Here is an 18,396-nt window from a genome sequence, read left to right as displayed (position 1 = left end):
CTACCCACCCATGTTGCTGGAACCCACAACTAACTTGCTAAAAAGCATTAGCACTCAGCATTAAAATAACCAAGAAATTAAGCCTTCTTGAAACTATAAGCTATAACGTAGCTACCTAAAGAGTATTTCTCCTCTCCCTCTCAATTGACAAAAGTGCAATTTACTGCTTTTAGCATGTAGCAATTCCATGTTCCTGGACTTTGAAAAAGATTTAAAGACATGGAATATACAGATAGATGAGGGAGAAGCCTGCCTATTCCTGCAACATATGAGTAAGAGATTGTATCTCCTAACTCCTCCAGCTCAGGGAAGGCAGAGACGGCAGCGCACAGAACTGGGAGTGGGGATTTCAGGACCACCTTCACTTGAATAACAAATAAGAAGGTAACCAGCTCTTAAACAAAAAAATTGAGCCAGGCAGTGATGGCCCATGCCTTTAATCCCAGCACTTGGCAGACAGGGGCAGGAGTATCTCTGTGAGTTTGAGGCCAGCCTCATCTGCAAAGTGAGTTCCAGAAAAGCCAGGGCTCCACGGAGAAACCCTGTCTGGAGAAAAGAAAACAAAGGAGCTGATGCACAGAAGGGAGTCTGTGCTGTGCCCCTTTCGTAGGTAATCTTTTCAAACATGTGGCATGCAAGGGCTTGTATAACAATAAGGGTCACAAGTCATCTGTCACTCAGGATGTGTGTCCTCATTCTTGAATCTGGGAGGGCTCTGTCATAGCTATGACCAATCCAATGCGGCAGAATTAACATTATGCCAAGTTTCAGGCCCACATCATTTCACTAACTGCTTCTTGGAACCACTCATCTTTGAACTCTAAATTGCCTCTTAAGAAATCCCACTCCAGCAGACCTCGAGGTCCTTGTTGCTCCTTTGTCGGGTCCCTGTGCTGTGCCGGAATGCGATCTGGAGCATATGACACTCTCCACTCAGGTCTTGTATTGTGGAGCTTGAGGCTACAAGCCCAATTATCTCCAGCTCAAGGAGAAACTAGAACATGAGTTTCCTGGATGCCTGGACATTTGTGGTGAGGGGACTCCCCAGGTCACGGAATTCTTTGAAGTGACAGTAGCTGGGGAGTGGGTTCACTCCCAGAAGAGAGGTGATGGCTACGTGGATACCGAGAACCAGTTTCGGAAACTGGTGACCACCCTCAGAGCTGCCCTGGCTCAGTGCCAGTGACCCCTGGAGGTGGGGTCCTGAGACCCCCTGGCAGCCGCCTTATGACAGCAAGAATGAAATGTCTCAAAGACCACAGGTCTTCGATGTTCCTGCAGCCACCAAGTCAAGCCAGAGGGCGCCTCTGTGCGGGGGAAGGGGGGCCTCCCCAGAATCCACCTGTGCAGGAGCCCTGCCCTGCCCTCTTCCTCACCTCTCCCTGAATTCTTCCATGTCTCCCATCTACCCTCCTGCCTTGGTTTCTCTTCTCCAGCTCAGACTGCAAGAGGATAAGCAGCCATGTTGCCAGTTGTTCCCAGTTGAATAAAAGTTGGATGAGGCCACTTTAAAAAATAAAAATAAAAAAGAAAGAAAGAAAAGAAATCCCACTCCATTACTGAGGAGACCACTTAGAGAGACCCTGAGACTAGACGGAGAGGAAAAAGAGGCTCAACTGGACCCCCAGTCTTTCAAGTAACTGTCCCGTCCAGGATGCCACATTGATGAATGAACCTTCCAACTGCCACCATGCCCAGCTGGTTGAACAGTTTTTAAAAGCTACTTTTTGGTACGTCTATATATTGTTTAGGAAATGTCAGACTTTTGAGAAGAAGTAAGCAGAGTCCAAGCTCTGTTTCAAGTCACTATTCTGTGAAGGCTACAGAATAATTTTTCTGGATCACAAGTCCCATGACCCAGAGCTCTCTGGCTGTCAGCCCTCTGGCATCCTGAGGGGCCTCACTCCATCAGTAATGCTCTCCTGGCTCTCCTGTTCATAGGCTCTCACTCTCTAGCTCTCCCTGACTGTCAGTAATGTGAGAGGTACTCACCTGACAGTGTATCCTCTCTACCCATTTGATACTCAACCTACAACAATTTGCTTCTGTACCCACAGCTAGATCCTGCAGGACTCCTTAGCATAGTGGCCAGAGACATTCCACACAGCGTCTTACACTTCATCTGGTAGACCCTCTCTGTCATGTGACACCACAGACTGTTTCTTGCAAAGCTCCTCTTTCTTTCTTTGCTTCAGTCACGAGGTCTTTCTGAAATACAAGATGCCCTGGCTTCTGAGATGCGAACCCATTTCCCATCAGGAAGATTCATGCCACAGCGAGGGCTGTGTATTTCCCAGAAGCAGCTGACATGATAGAGTGGTGGGAAATGACTGTTAAAGTTCGGGTGATGAGCAAGAGAGATGATGGCTTGTAACACTGCAGTGTTGCTCTAATAGGAGCAAGATAAGCTCTAAAGAGATGCCAACTGCAGTCAGAACACGTAAGAGCACAGACCTCTAAAGTGCATTATAGGAGCAGAAACAGAGATGGAAGGGAGATGGCTCTTCACAATGTGCGCGCTCTCGCTCTCTCTCTCTCTCTCTCTCTCTCTCTCTCTCTCTCTCTCTCTCTCTCACACACACACACACACACACACACACACACACACACACACACACACACAATTGCCTCCTAATATTTGCAGATTTCAAGGTCTCTATTCAATGAGAGGAAGGCACCTGTCGAGAGACATCTACCTACTTGAACAGAAATTTGAGGCCTCCATCTTGCCTTTTTTGTTTCTTTTTTGGTTTTTCGAGACAGGGTTTCTCTGCGTAGCTTTGCATCTTTCCTGGAGCTCACTTGGTAGCCCAGGCTGGCCTTGAACTCACAGAGATCCGCCTGGCTCTGCCTCCCGAGTGCTGGGATGAAAGGCGTGCGCCACCACCGCCCGACTGCCTTTTTTGTTTCTAAAACCAACAAACCACACAGGAGGGGTGTGCTCTTCTGACTTGGGTGTCATAGGTCTCTGTTAGCAAGACCTAACTTCTGATCAGGTCTCTCATAACGGGGTAATCAGCACATGTCAAAGTGTTGGTGGTGTCTGAGACTTCTTCAGCTTTATCATGGACTCACATCCTAGAGAATCCCTCAATCCTAGGACAACTGGAACAGTTGATCATTCGTCTTCTTTTCCCCGAGCATCAAAACTATGCAATACATTTGCTTTAGAGTGGATCTTACATATGTCAGGCAGAATCTGCCCCTACATTTCAAAGTTCATCCTTGATGACACTCAGACTTCTTTTGCAGTCCAGGGAGAAAATGTTCGAAGATGAAATAGGATTGCCCCTTCACTCGGTCACTCTGTTCACAGACATCTTTAGTGGCTTGAATTCATTTCATTACAACAATGCTTCTTTGGCGGCAACTTGATGGAAAAGTGCTGAAGGATACACACTTCAGCTCATTTCAACTCTACCTCTCCCTTCGAATCTCTCTCTCTTTCGTGTGTGTGTGTGTGTTTGTGTGTGTGTGTGTGTGTGTGTGTGTGTGTGTGTGCTGGGGTAGAAGATATATATTTAGCCATACAGGTACATGTGGAGGCCAGAGAATGATCTCAGGATGACTTTGTCCATCATGTCTCCACCTTATTTTTTGAGACAAGCTCTCTCACTGAACCTAGAGCTTACGCTTTGGCTAGACTGGCTGGTTGACATTCCCAGAATTCATCTGTTTGGGTCCCCTCAATCCTGGGGTCACAGGTGTGTGCAACTACACCCGGCTTTTATGTGAGTTCTGGAGATCCAAACTCAGGACCTCACACTTATGTTGTAAACACTAACCACTGAACCATTCTCCCAGTCCCAACATCTTCCAGTACCGTCATGATCTTGACCTTTTTGTGTATATTTTCTTAATCTAACTTTTCCACTATGGGATTGTAGACATCATCCCAAACTCAGACACTGCAGGTTCATTTGTAATTACTCCGTTCTTAAACTCTATTACTTTTCTTTTAGTTTACAATCTGTCGTGGTCCTCAGGCATTCCGACAGATACAGCAACAATACACTCGAATTTCTCATTCAGCAGGTCATTGATTTCTGCTTGTACCGTGCTGGTGACCTCTGGCTTTCAAAACCTCTGTGTTCTTCTCTAGCATCTTATTAACAATCACGCCTCAGCGAGAGCTTGTTCGGAAGGGGCTTCGAGTTCGCACCTCAGTGTCATTCTCTGCTGTGCCCTGGCAAAGACAGCTGTGATTATCAAAAGATATACTTCCATGTGGACTCGGTTTACTGTGCCAACCACAGATTAGAACTCAAAAACCAAGAGTAAGTTTCGGTTCATTTGAGGGGAGAAGCAACTGGGGTAGAACAGTACCTTCCCGCCAAACCTCCAGTGGTGATGCCCTCAAGCAAACCATGGCTTACGTAAACCACTCATCTTGAGATCTGTTCCTACTAATCAGTTCTTTAATTTTTCTAGGACAACAATAAAGAACAGCAGGTCCTGCAGAAACAATTGGCTGTCCTTTTGTTCTGTGCTAACCAAGAAATATCCAGTGTGCTTAGAGACTCACTCCAGTTTGTTAGAGTCTCCAAAGGACCTGGGGGAAAAGAGCTAGCTCATGATTTTTTTTTATTTTTGTTAAAAATCTTATTATTTTATATGTTTAGCCTCTTATTTGTGGGCAGTGGGGTGGCCATGAGGCAGGCCAGCTCCTACTGGTTCCCGGCTTTGCATAGACACTGAGATTATAGAAGCACAAAGGCTAACAGCAACAATGTTCTCTTCAGTTTCTGACCAGACAATGGAGAATAGAAAGAAAAACTGCTCCGCAGAAGCTCTAACGCTGACTCTCAGAGAGCGTTCTAGGAATACTCATGCTGGAAATCACTTAGTGTGGAGAAGGGGAAAGAACAGAAAGAAACAAATGTTTCCATTTAAAAGGCTTTTGTTATTGTTTTGCTTTGAATCACCTGCTGAAAGCTTCCCAAAAAACCTTCATGTTTAAATGGTCCTTGACCTTTTCCAGCTTCTTTTCGCATTCTCTTACTTGATCCTATCTCACCATCTTGTGAGTCTGTTACAGGTAACAAGAAACCTTCAAGGACTTTGGAGCAAAATGGAAGTCCAGAGGAGAGTTATAAGAGCTGATTAAGAAGTCAGGAGAGGGGCTGGAGAGATGGCTCAGTGGTTAAGAGCACCAGACCCAGGTTCAATTCCCAGTACCAGCACAGTAGCTCACAACTGTCTGGCCTCTGCTGACCACCAGGCACACATCTTGTGCACAGATATAAATGTAATCAACATCTACACATTTAGAAAAGTCTAGAGATGATTCAGTCTGTAAAGTCTGTACCCAGCTGTAAGCTGGGTATGCTGGTGAAATCCCAGCACTCAAGAGGCAGAGGCAGACACAGAGGCATCTGTGAGTTCAAGGCCATCCTGGTCTACACCATCCTGGTCCACAGTGAGTTCCAGGACAGCCAGAGCTATGGAGATAGACTTCGGGTATAGTGACACACACTCATAATATGTAAAAGCAGAGGATCCCTGGGGCCCACTGGCCAGTGAACCCCACTCCAGGCCAGGCCAGGGATAGCACCTGAGGAATCACACTTACGCACATGAGAACATGCGCCACACATCAGGAGAAATTAGGGTGGAGTCTCACAGACACTTGAAGACAGGAAGAGGCCTTCTTAGAAGGTGTTAAATGCATCTTGCATCCTCTCTCTTAAAAAGCAGTATGTTTAAGAATTTAAAGCAATAGGGAGTCCAAGATGGATAAAAGCAAAGAGATGCTTCGACTTGGCCTTTATATAGTAGATTATTAGCTGACACTCAGTTTCGCAGCAGAGGTAGTGGAACCTGATGGATTGCCAGCTCTGCTCAAGGTGTGATTCATGGGTTATTCGGCAGGGCAGGGTGAGGATGAGAGGCATTTCTACAAATCAGCTGTTTTTTCTCTCTCTTTGGGAAACGGCCTCACTATGAACTCTGGTTGGCCTTGAATTTGCGATCCCATGTGTTGGCCCCCGAGTGCTGGTGTTACGTATGTGCCACACTTTTTAACGGCTGCTATTCACCTCAAACAGAGCTACTCATTCCATTCCTCAATAGGCACAAGCTACTACTCTACCAGGCTGGAATACCACTGCCATTTGCTCCTCACGTGATCCCATCTGTTCTTCAGAAAACAGTGATAGATCAATTAGACAAAGACAACATACATATCCTGCATCCCATAAGCACAAAAAAATCAAACACTTAAATGTGAAAAATAAAACAATTCCTTTAGAAAAAAAATACAAGTCGGGTGGTGGTGACGCATGCCTTTAATCCCAGCACTCGAAAGGCAGAGCCAGGTGGATCTCTGTGAGTTCAAGGCCAGCCTGGGCTACCAGGTGAGTTACAGGAAAGGCACAAAGCTACACAGAGAAATCCTGTCTCAAAAACAAAAACAAAAACAAAAAAAAAAAAAAGAAAGAAAGGAAAAAAATACATAAGAAAGTATGTTCAAAATCTTAAAGTGGACATCTAGCCAATGAAAGGCAATATATATATATATATATATATATATATATATATATATATATAAATACAACATAAAATATTAAACATCATACTAAAGCTAAGAATCTTTCTCCTTCCCTCAGCAGTGGAGACAAAGACTGTGGTTTAACCCAGAAGGGAAATGTTACTCTGGTTCTAGTCACAGATGGCATGAGCTTGTAGACAAAAATCCCATCAGGTCCACAAAAGGTATTAGAAATGACACATGACCTTGAATCCCAGCACTCGGGAGGCAGAGGCAGGCGGATCTCTGTGAGTTCGAGGCCAGCCTGGGCTACCAAGTGAGTTCCAGGAAAGGCGCAAAGCTACACAGAGAAACCCTGTCTCGAAAAACCAAAAAAAAAAAAAAAAAAAAAAAAAGAAATGACACATGAATTCAGCAGACTTGTAGGATGCGGTGTCAACACATAAAAATCACCTATGTTTCTATACACTCGCTCTATACAATCCTACAAGAGCATTCATTTATAATAACAGAATAATAAAATATTTAGAAATAAATTTAATTCAAGAGAATTTGCTCTGAACACTGCAAAACACTGCTTTAAAAAAAAAAATTAAGCCGGGCGGTGGTGGCGCACGCCTTTCATCCCAGCACTCGGGAGGCAGAGCCAGGCGGATCTCTGTGAGTTCGAGGCCAGCCTGGGCTACCAAGTGAGTCCCAGGAAAGGCGCAAAGCTACACAGAGAAACCCTGTCTCGAAAAACCCAAAAAAAAAAAAAAAAAAAAAAAAAATTAAAAGCCCTGTCAGGGGTTGGTGGCACACACCTTTAATCCCAGCACTCCAAAGGCAGAGCCGGGTAGATTTTTGAGTTTGAGGCCAGCCTGGTTTACAGAGCGGGTTCCAGGATAGCCAGGGCTACACAGATAAACCTGTCTCGAAAAACCAAAAAAAAAAGAAAAAAAAGAAAAAAGTTAAAGCCCCAAATCAAAGAAAACATAGAAAGACAACTCTTGTTTTGTTTTCTGAGGCAGGGTCTTACTATGTAGACCAGGCTGGCTTTGAACTCTCGAGAGATATGACTGCTTCCTGCCGTCTGAGTACCGGGATTGAAGTTGTGTATTCCACTACTTGGGACCCTGGAAAGAAATCTTTCGTTCATTGCTGCGTCCTACTTGGTCCTGGGACACTGATTGGGGGTGGCCAGGGAATGAAGAAAGGACAGAGACACAGACACGCCTAGGGGAAAGCTGGGATCTGGTGGGGTGTGTGGCACTCTGATGGAGCCGCATCTACTACTTCCTTAATCAGTCCATGTGATGTGCACAGCACCCAGGAGAAGAGTCTGCCTCAGCAGGAGGTCTCTGTAGGGGAGCAGTCTCAGGCTCTAAGCATCCTGGAGGAGGAAGTTGCTGTTACTTGGTTTCTTATGCACGGATGGATGGGTCCTGGATCTCGGAGGAGAGCTCCGCCACTCCAATGGAGCTGAGGCCTTGGTGGTTGCCATGGCTGTGCCCATGTCAATAACACACATCCACTCAGTGCTTCACTCACTCGGGGCTTCCTCTGCTCCCTACAGTTCAGGCTGTGAATGCAGCTCAGTACTAGAGTACTAGCATGCACAAGACCCTTAGTTCAATCTTCAGCACCAGAATTTTAAAAGAGCAATAATTTCAACATAAATTATGGGGGACACACAAGCATTCAGATCAGAGCAACCCCCACACAACACTTAAAATAAATAAATCAAAATGAGCCTATCAAAATCTTTGTCTCAGAGTTTCTGTTGCTGCGACGAAACACTCATTGACCAAAAAAGCGAGTTGGGGAGGAAAGGGTTGATTTGGCTTACACTTCCATGTCACTGTTCATCACTGAAGGGAGTCAGGACAGGAACTCAAGCAGGGCAGGAACTCTAGCTGAGGCGCCTTCCTCCCTGATGAGTCTTGCTTGTGTCAAATGGACACACATAACCAGACAGTAAAACCCTTATGGCCCCTTTTCCCCTAGAAGTGAAAAGCCAATCCTAAAGTTTGTATGGAATTCAAGGCACCTCAAATCGAACAATCTTTTAAAAAGATCAAAGTCAGAGGACTCCCGTGTTCAGTTTTTAAACCCACCACAAAGCTACAGCGATCAAAACTGTGTAGGGCCTGGCGTAGCTGCCGTCCACAAGCATTCGGTGACTGATCTCAGTGTTCTGTTGCTTCGGGCCTTTTCATCTGAAGGACGGTTTCTAGAGTAGAGCCTGTTTAATTTAACAAAGACAGTAAATACCAACAATGAACATTTGGCTTCGTGTGACACCGAGGGGAACCCCAGGGGCCAAGATGAATCCTGCAATTTTTCCCTCTGAAAAGTTATTGGGGGCAGTAAGGAAGGGGAAGTCAAAAGCCTCCACATGCCTTAAGAATCTTAAAATCAACCTCAGTCCTCTCTCTAGTTAAAGTAAAACATAAGGTTGAATGCCGAAACATTAACTTCAGGACTGATAGGACAGACTAGGACTTCTGACCTGGAAGACCAGAACAGACCACCCTCAGAGGCAGGGTCTCTGGAGGGAAAGACAGAAAAAGCAGAACAGAAAAAGCCAGGCAGAGCCTGTTACTCCGCCTTCCCAAGGGCAGAAAGGGGCTGAGTCTAGTCTGTCAAGGCCAGGAAGAGGGAAAGATGAGCCCCTCCTCCTAAACTAAAAAGCCTTACTGTGTCGTCTCTGATATTTCTGCCAAGTCTACAACTGTAGGATTCTATAAATCTTGAGGCCCATAGTAAATCATCTAAGAGCTGATAGTATCTGACGTAGAAAGGAAATTAAAACTCTTTTGCACCTAGCTCTAAAACTGCTTTTGCGAATGACAGGCTGTTGTGACTTGAATTACAATGTTGTTTTGGGGGTTGACTTTATGAAAATCTTTAGGAACTTTGAAATTTTCATAAAATTCTTCCCACTGACTTTGAGCATCTCTTTAAAGTCTTAATTTATAACCCGGAATAAACAGAATCTAGCCATGAAGCGCCTTCCACCTGGGATTTGGGCAATCAGATCCAGACCCGGACAGCGTGGAAACGGGCATCCTCCTGACCATTCAGGATCCAGAATTGCATGCCCACTGGGTTCTCTCCTGGCCCCAGTGAGTCCAGAGCTCTGGCTCTGGCTCCTTGCGCTTGACTTTGAGGTGTGTCATAAGGGGGAAAGGCCACAACACTCTGCGCATGCTCCCAAGCACTTCAGACATTCCAGAACCGCCTCGTCACGAAATTCCACAGAAACATTTGTTCCCAGATCAGCTCAGGTATGCCCTGTAGGTCTCAAGCTTAAAGCCTCTCCTGCCAATTCCTCCCTGGGCTTTCGGCCTCCTAGCCTTGTACTTTATCATATAGAAAAATGCATTCGACTCACTGGAAAGTCATGTTCCCGAGAGTGCGCGTGTGGATAGAAAGATTAGAGAACAGTTTGTGTTCGGGTTTGTGGCTCTGGTCATAGCGTGCCTCCCTGCCTCTCAAGCTGCCCATTTCAATTCAAATTAATCAGTGCCTCCAGGTCGTCCATGCCAACATGCCAGCGGAAGCGCGGCTGCCCTCCATCCATCACTGCCTGGCTTATCCAAGTTCCAGGTCAGTATTCCCTGATTACATTCCATGGCCCCGTTGTGCTTCCAGCTGCTGCTTCTAGCCATTCATCACACAATTGTTGCTGTTAGCTGTCTTTCTCACATGACGAGTCATGCAAAGTATGCCAGAGAGGAATGCCACGGGGGCTGGCTGCACGCCAGGCTGCTGCCCAGGATTCGTAAGTGACCTTACATGTCATAGGTGGAGGCCACCGACAGAAAATGATCTGCGCTGGAATTATGTGCGGTACTCAAGTCAGGCTCTCTCTCTGGGAAGTTAGAAAGCATCGTTGATTCCTGTTGTGAGCTGTGGTGTGGCAACCCACAGGCTCCTGAGTCACGGGTCAGGAGCTGCTGCACGCTTGAGAAATTACTGTAGCTTTGTTCAATTATAAATGTATAAACCATTGAAGGCTGAAGGAGTTAAAAAATCAAGCAATTAGAACGAATTTCGGCTCTCTCTGCTTACTGTGATTGGGCTGAACCCTCTGGTCATTTATTTATTCTTCAATCAATATTTACTGAGTGGTTCAGGCAATGCAGACAGAGGTCTATTTTCTTTACCGTAAGCCTGGTCATGGTCATCTAGTAACTCCTTCGCCTTCAGGGCTGGGTTGCTGTGGAAACAGTTTGACTCGGACACTACCCCCACCACCATCCCCACCATCCCTTACCCCTCCCACACACACAGAAAAGAAACCATGGACCTGTGTATCTAGGCAGGTAGCTCTCTAGATGACCTTTTTGACATCTCTCCTCCAGAGTGGCAGAGAAAAGCACAGAGACATGGGAGACACACTGTCACTTGACCAGAGGTCTCCTCGTCCTCCAATCCCTTTCTCCCAGGAGCTTTGAGTACTCCCGGGCAAGAGAGGAGGTTAGGAGGAGGAGGAGAAGGAAGATGTACAGACAGGTGTAGTGGTCTGATCATGGCCGAGCTTCGCTTTCTAGCCAATGTGGTAAAGTGAAGGTTCAAAATAGAAGGAAGTGGATTCAGAGAAAAATGACTTAGGGTAAAGCATGTGGAATTGCTGATTGTTTGATAGTTTTTGGCTTATAAATATATCCAGTTCCTGGGTTTAACCTGTAAACCATATGATATTTCTTGCACTCCTATCCCAGTTTATAGAGAAAAGAATTCAGTTCTCACACTTCCCTTACATTTCTTATTGTCTTAGAAAAGATCACTCAAGAAATCATCAAAGAAAAACAAGATCTTCATGAAAAGAATCTAACTTTTAAATTAAAAAGAGAAAAACATAGAAGTATGAGGGGGACGTTTTGGTAAGAAGGTGCTCAGAGGGAGGGAAAGGCTATAAGAAAGTGTAGAAAAGCCCAGCAGTGGCAGCACACACCTTTAATCCCAGCACTCAGGAGGCAGAAGCAAGTGGATCTTTAAGTTCAAGGCCAGCCTGGTCTACAGAGTGAGATCCAGGAGAGCCAGGACTACACAGAGAAACCCTGTCTGGAAAAATCAATCAATCAAACAAACAAACAAACATACAAATAAATAAATAAAGTGTAACAAGAGGGAAAATGAAAAAGTACATGTATTTATTAAATTTGCAAAATAATAAATCAATCAAAATTTAAAAAGTGAAAGTAAACTGTACCAGGCTTTTTCTTTTGAGCCACCAACCAGCTCCCAAGTCATGACATGGAGACTGCTTATGAGTTATGAACGCTTGGTCTAGCTTAGCTCTTTCTGACTAGCTCTTTTAACTTAACCTGTTTCTCTTCATCTACCTTTTACCTCGGGGCTTCTTACTTTTCTTGCTTTCACTGCTTCTCATGTCTGTCTGTCTGGCAACAGCTGCCTGGCTTCTTGCCCTGGGCATCCCCCTCATTCTCTCCTCCTCCTTCCTCTCCTTCCTAAATTTCTCCTCCTATTTACTCCCTCAGTCTGGCAGCCCCACCTATCCTCTCCTGCCTAGCTATTGGCCATTCAGCTTTTTATTAGACCAATCAGGCGCCTTAGGCAGGCAAAGTGAAACAGATGAAACACATCTTTACATAGTTAAACACACGTCCTTTACATCCTTAAACAGATGCAGCATAAACAAAAGTAACACACCTCTACACAGCTAAAGTAATATTCTGCAGCATAAGCAAATGTAACACATCTTTACCCAGTTAAAATAATATTCCACAGCAACAAACCTAGCAAACTGGCTCCTTCTCTGAGCCATGGTTGATGTGTCGGGGCTCAGTTCACACTGGAAGGCTACTCAGTTCTCTAGTTTGTCAGCTGATTAAGTTGTATTGCCCTTGTGTAGTCCCTGGGTAGATTTCACTCCTTCACAAAATGTTTGTTTAAAATCCCATAAATATTTGGGGGTCTCTAGAATGTTTCAAGGGTTCAAGTAAATGGCAGAGTAAATGCTTCACTACTTTTTTTTCCTCCTTGTAGATTTTTTGGTACATTCTCATCTAGTTGGATCCAGAGTGTGGATTATACTCTCTCCTGCCAAACAGGGTTTCTCCATGTAGCCCCAGCTCTCCTGGAACTCGTTCTGTAGGCCATGCCTGGTCTACAGAGCGAGTTCCAGGAAAGGCGCAAAACTACACAGAGAAACCCTATCTTGAAAAAAAAAATTGTATATCAGTGTTTTGTTTGCATGTACATCTGTGCACCACATGTGTGCCTGGTATTCCCAGAGGCCAGAAGAGGGCATCAGATCCCATGGAACTGAAGTTACATGTGGTTGTGATCCACCATAAGGGTGCTCAGATTAAAATCTGGGTCCTCTGGAAAGCAGTAAGTGCTGTCAACTGTTCACCCATCTATCTACCCCCTTGGATTATATCTTCTTTAATAAGGGTGATGCTCTGTAGCAGGCTTTCTTTTGGCTACCAACCAAAATCATGACACAGAGACTTATTAGTTATGAATGCTCAACCTCATCTCATGCTTGTCCCACTAGCTCTTATAACTTAATTTAAGCTGTTTCTCTTCATCTACATTTTGCCTTGGAACATTTTATCTTTCTTTCATTTTGTGTGTCCTACTCCAAGCCTGTCTGGCTGGTGGTTGGCTGACTGGCTGGCCCCGAGCATCTCCCTCTGTTTCTCCCTTGTTCTCTTCTCCTAGCCTAGATTCTTCCTCCTATTTATTCTCTCTGCCCGCCAGCCCTGCCTATCTCTCCTCTGCCTAGCTATTGGCTGTTCAGCTTTTTATTAGACCAGTCAGGTGCCTTAGGCAGGCAAGGTAAAACATCAACACATCTTTCCATAATTAAACAAATGCAGCATAAACACATGTAACACAAATTTACATAGTTAAAGTAATATTCCACAACAGCACTCTATGAAACCAAAAGTCTAGACAGTTCCTCTAAAATGTCATATGTATATTGCAGGGTTTTAAAACAAGATACTCAATGTCCTAGCAAATTCTCTACCTATGACTTTTCAATATAGATTAGCATTTATGCACAAAGGCTGCATTAGTCAGAACACAGCTGGCCCTTATCCTGGATGATTCAAGTGAATTACTTTCCAAAAATGGAAAGGAGTTGTAGGGAGAACACAGACTGGTACCCAGGGCTTCCACCAACAGCAACAGAGTGGTCACATCCCTTCCTTTGATCCAAAAGAAAAGGACCCGGAGGGCTCAATTCGAGGCCCAATGATAGAACTTGTCTGGTTGTATGAAGCCTAGGTTCCATCTTCATCACCACCAAAAAGAAAAATGATAGGACAAGAATGGGTTCTGAGGACGAGGAAAAGAGGACTTTGCTGAGGAGGTCACCTTGAGCACAGGACCATAGCCAGTGAGGAGGGACTAATACTTTGAGGAGGTCACCTTGAGCACAGGACCATAGCCAGTGAGGAGGGACTAATACTTTGAGGAGGTCACCTTGAGCACAGGACCATAGCCAGTGAGGAGGGACTAATACTTTGGCTTCACCCCAGTCCTTCCCTGTCATCTGCTGCCTGGGACCATGTAGCACCAATTTCTAAATGGTCTTAATAAGAAACCCAGAACCAGCTATTGGGGTAAACACTGAAAGATCAGAGACAAAGGAACAAGCCATCTCTTATCTCTAGGACTCCTCAGCCTGAAAAGCCTGTCTCTTCATGCCTTACATACCTTTCTCTGACCAGCCATCAGTTTCTTAAAGGTGAGTGTGCTTTCCAAGCAAAGGCATGAGATCTCAAATGCTGGGATTAAAGGTGTGTGCCATCACTGCCTGGCTCTGTTCCTCTCCTAGACTGAGTCAATATCATGTAGTCTAGTGTGGCTTTGAACTCACAGAGATCCAGACAGCTCTCTACCTCCCGAGTGCTAGGATTAAAAGTGTGTGCTACCACTGCCTGGCCTCTATGTTTAATCTAGTGGCTTGTACTGTTCTCTGATCTTCAGGCAAATTTTATTAGGGTACACAATATATCACCACATTTCCCCCTTTTTGCCTAAAATGATAAAAGGTTATAACTAATATAAGAAAAACTATATACAATAAGTACAATAAGTATGTATAATATATACAGTCAAGAATTACATTAACAATGTCCAGTCTATAAACATTTGACAAGTTCAGAGAAAATACTCCATTATTTATCCTATTTTGGTGAGTCCAAAGTGAAGTACCTAATTCACTTTCTATCCTAACTTGTATTACCAACAAAAACTAATGTTTGATGTCTTTCAAACTTATACACTTTACACCTCTTTAGTGAGTTTCTTTTCTGAATTTGTTAACAAGGAAAATTATAACCATTGCTATCTAATCTTCAACTCATTCAGAGACCCAAGAAGGAAATAACATTTACTGAGTAAGCAGGAAGTGCAAATAAGCAACTTCTAAAAACTGTGAGAAATGACAGAAACAGCTGGCTGCCTGGATAGTCACCCAAGGTTCCTATGCAACATTGGGGCATCCATCTTCGGCTCATCTGTAAAGGAGAATTTTCTAAAGGGCCTTCCTACCTTGTCTGGGCAAGGATTGGCACTCCTTTCTTTTGTGTCCTGCTTGTCCATTTTGGACAGCATATTGTCAGCAGTTGAGGCAAGGGCACTTTCTTGACCAGTAGCTAACTTTTGCCACAAAGAAAGCAAACTCCATATGGAGTTTCTTCAACGTCCATCATCTTCTCTGAAGTAGATTGGTGCTGCCAGGAGCAGACATGTTTCATAGTCATAAAAAAAAAAAGAATCTATGTTATTAAAACACCTTAAATACCATATTCTGTAGATCTCTGAAGTGTTTGAAGACACTTGTCTATCTAAAATATATCTGTTTGACCTTGAAAACATACCTAATATGACTTAAAAGTTTGATTGTAATGACTAACTACTAACTTGTATTTCTTTATATCCTAATTAGTTGGTAATAATATGCAAGAACTAGCAATTTGCATTACATTGTTAAATGAATTGTATAGGTACAATGCTTTGAACAAGATTAGAAATACATGTACAGTATTTTCTAACAAATTCAATCTCAAATTTGTGTCAATATATATAATTTGTATACAATATGCAAAAATCCAATGTAAAACTAGTAGTTGCTTTTTAAATGTAGATTCAATAACCTACCTTTTTATCTTATCATATTCATATCCTCCCTTTTTTCTTTTCAGAATAGATTCAATAATCTACCCTTTTATCCTATCATTTCTACATCTTTTTTTTCAGATTCAGTAATCTACCTCTTGTCTATATCCTCTTTTTTTTCTTTTTTTTTTCCAAACAAGAACCCTGAAATCTAATCTCCTTTGTTTAGCTTTTTTCCTGACCATTATCAGTTAACAACTTATAACCAACCATCCTAAACAATGACAGTTATCCATAACCTATTGAAAGGCCAAAAGCCACCCACCTCTTGGGAATGTGGGCATCATGTTCTTAAACTTACATTAGTTATAACCTTTTATTATTTTAGACAAAAAAAAAGAGGAAATGTGGTGACATATTGTATACCCTAATAAATTTGCCTGAAGATCAGAGAACAGAACAAGCCACTAGATTAAACATAGAGGCCAGGCAGTAGTAGCACACACTTTTAATCCTAGCACTCAGGAGGCAGAGATCTGTCTGGATCTCTGTGAGTTCAAAGCCACCCTGGGCTACATGAGGTTGACTCAGTCCAGGAAAGAAACAGAGCCAGGAAGTAGTGGCACACACCTTTAATCCCAGTACTGGGAAGCACACATGCCATTAATCCCAGGAGGTGAAGGCTGGGAAGAGAAAGGTATATAAGGTGTGAGGAGACAGAAACTAAAGGCTTTTCAGAAGAAGCATCCCTTTCAGCTGGGCCTTTTTCAGACTGAGGAGTTGATAAGGTAAGAGGTGGTGCCTGTGGTTTGTTCCTTTGTCTCTCTGATCGTTCAGCATTTACCCCAATATCTGGCCCTGGGATTTTTATTTAAAGACCATTTAACATTCAAGTTATAGGACCAACCTGTAGATGTAATTCTGAATGGTCTTATTAAGTAAGAAACACAGAGCCAAATGCAGAGTTAAAAACCCAGAGATCAAGCAGCAACCAAGAGCTAAAACCACCTTCTTACCCCTCGATGCCAATGTCCTTCCCCTAAGAAAGAGACCTACTTCCTGTGTGTCTGTATTTTTATTGACTTTCTGTTCTGCCTTCTCATTGGTTATAAACCCAACCACATGACCTCCTCATCACTGCCTGTCTATACAGACCTCCAAGTCTCTATGGTTGGTATTGAGATGAAAGGCGTGTGTCTCAATGCTGGCTGTATCCTTGAACACTCAGAGACTCTGCCTGCCATGAGATTGGATTAAGGGCGTGTGCCACCACCGCCCAGCTTCTGCTAAATGGCTTGCTCTTAACTCTGACCCCCAGGCAACTTTATTTATTAACATACAAATAAAATCACATTTCAGCACAAATAAAATATCACCATACCAACCAGAAGCCAGGTGGCAAAAGAACCAATGAACACAATTCTGGTCCGCCAAGAACAGAGATGAGAGTGGAAAGTGGACACTGGGGAGTCAACGATTGCTTTAAAAAGATGCTTATTGGAGCCCTATTTATACAACCGCAACATTGGAGTGAACCTACATGACCCAAACTACAGGGAAATTTTAATAATGTAAAGACTCCAAGTGATGTGAGTCCAGTGGAATGCTGTGCTGCCATGCTGATGCAGAAAAGCTCACAAAAGCTGCATAAATCGATTTCCCGGTCTTTTAAAAAGCATGCATGCACAGGTATGTGGTTTGCATACATGCACACACAGAGACACATAGACACACACACAGAGAATAAATAAATAAATGTAATATTTTTAAACATATAAAATAAACAACAACAAAAAAAGACAAGAGCCATTAAGCAAAGAGAACACTGAGGAGTTTTAATGGCAGCTGGAAGGAGCAGCCACAATCTCCTCAAATCTAACGAAGTAAAAACAAGGAAGAAGCTTCCAGAAGAGGAGAAATGGAGACCCTGCTGAGGAGGGTGTGGCACCCAGGTCCTGGTGCTGCATGGTTGTGGGAACCTGCCTTCAGGCTGGTGTGGAGGATGCCACGTGAAGCAGTCTTCAGGGAGGGGCCTCTCTGGAGACGCTGTGCTTGGGAGCCAACCGAGCAGTCAGGAAGGGTGTTGGGAAAGCTGCTGATCGCAGAACCTGCCAAGGCAGGCCCCAGGAAACCCTGCTCCTTCTACCGTGCTAGATCCCTAGGCTGACAGGGAGAAAGAAACACAAGGACCAGCTGGCGGAGGGAAGGAGCACACGCCATTCTGCTCCACTTCTCAGAGCAGACAATGAAACTGGTCACAGAGAGGCAGCAAACTGATAAGCAATTAATCTAGTATCTTGAATCTTGAGCACTACACAGGAATATGTGTATGCTTCTATAAACTTTCTATTGCATTATTATGCAACATAATTGCTATATTAAACATTTTACACAACAAAAATCATTATACATTAATATTTTTATTATTGACTATTACATTACACATTCAATGTTTCCTTTTTTTTTTTTTTTTTTTTTTTTTCTCGAGACAGGGTTTCTCTGTGTAACAGCTCTGGCTGTCCTGGAATAATATCTTATTCTTACTATTAAAATGTATCCCTTTTAGCCGGGCGTTGGTGGCGCACGCCTTTAATCCCAGCACTCGGGAGGCAGAGCCAGGCGGATCTCTGTGAGTTCGAGGCCAGCCTGGGCTACCAAGTGAGCTCCAGGAAAGGCACAAAGCTACACAGAGAAACCCTGTCTCGAAAAACCAAAAAAAAAAAAAAAAAAAAAAAAATGTATCCCTTTTATACTATTATGAACAGTGCTACATTGAACATCTTTAAATGATTATTTTTTCATACTAAATTACAGGAAGT

At 43.7% G+C, this 18,396-nt stretch overlaps 1 pseudogene; it reads left to right on the top strand.

The window, feature by feature from the left end:
* Positions 1 to 818: 818 nt before the first annotated feature.
* LOC102911840 (selenoprotein W pseudogene) lies at positions 819 to 1,361 on the top strand (annotated as a pseudogene).
* The last annotated feature ends 17,035 nt before the right edge of the window (positions 1,362 to 18,396 follow it).

Source organism: Peromyscus maniculatus, chromosome 9 (genome assembly GCF_049852395.1).
Source record: "Peromyscus maniculatus bairdii isolate BWxNUB_F1_BW_parent chromosome 9, HU_Pman_BW_mat_3.1, whole genome shotgun sequence".
In the NCBI taxonomy this organism is placed as follows: domain Eukaryota; kingdom Metazoa; phylum Chordata; class Mammalia; order Rodentia; family Cricetidae; genus Peromyscus; species Peromyscus maniculatus.
The sequence above is the reverse complement of the archived record's forward strand: the minus strand, read 5'-3'. Positions and strand labels throughout refer to the sequence as shown.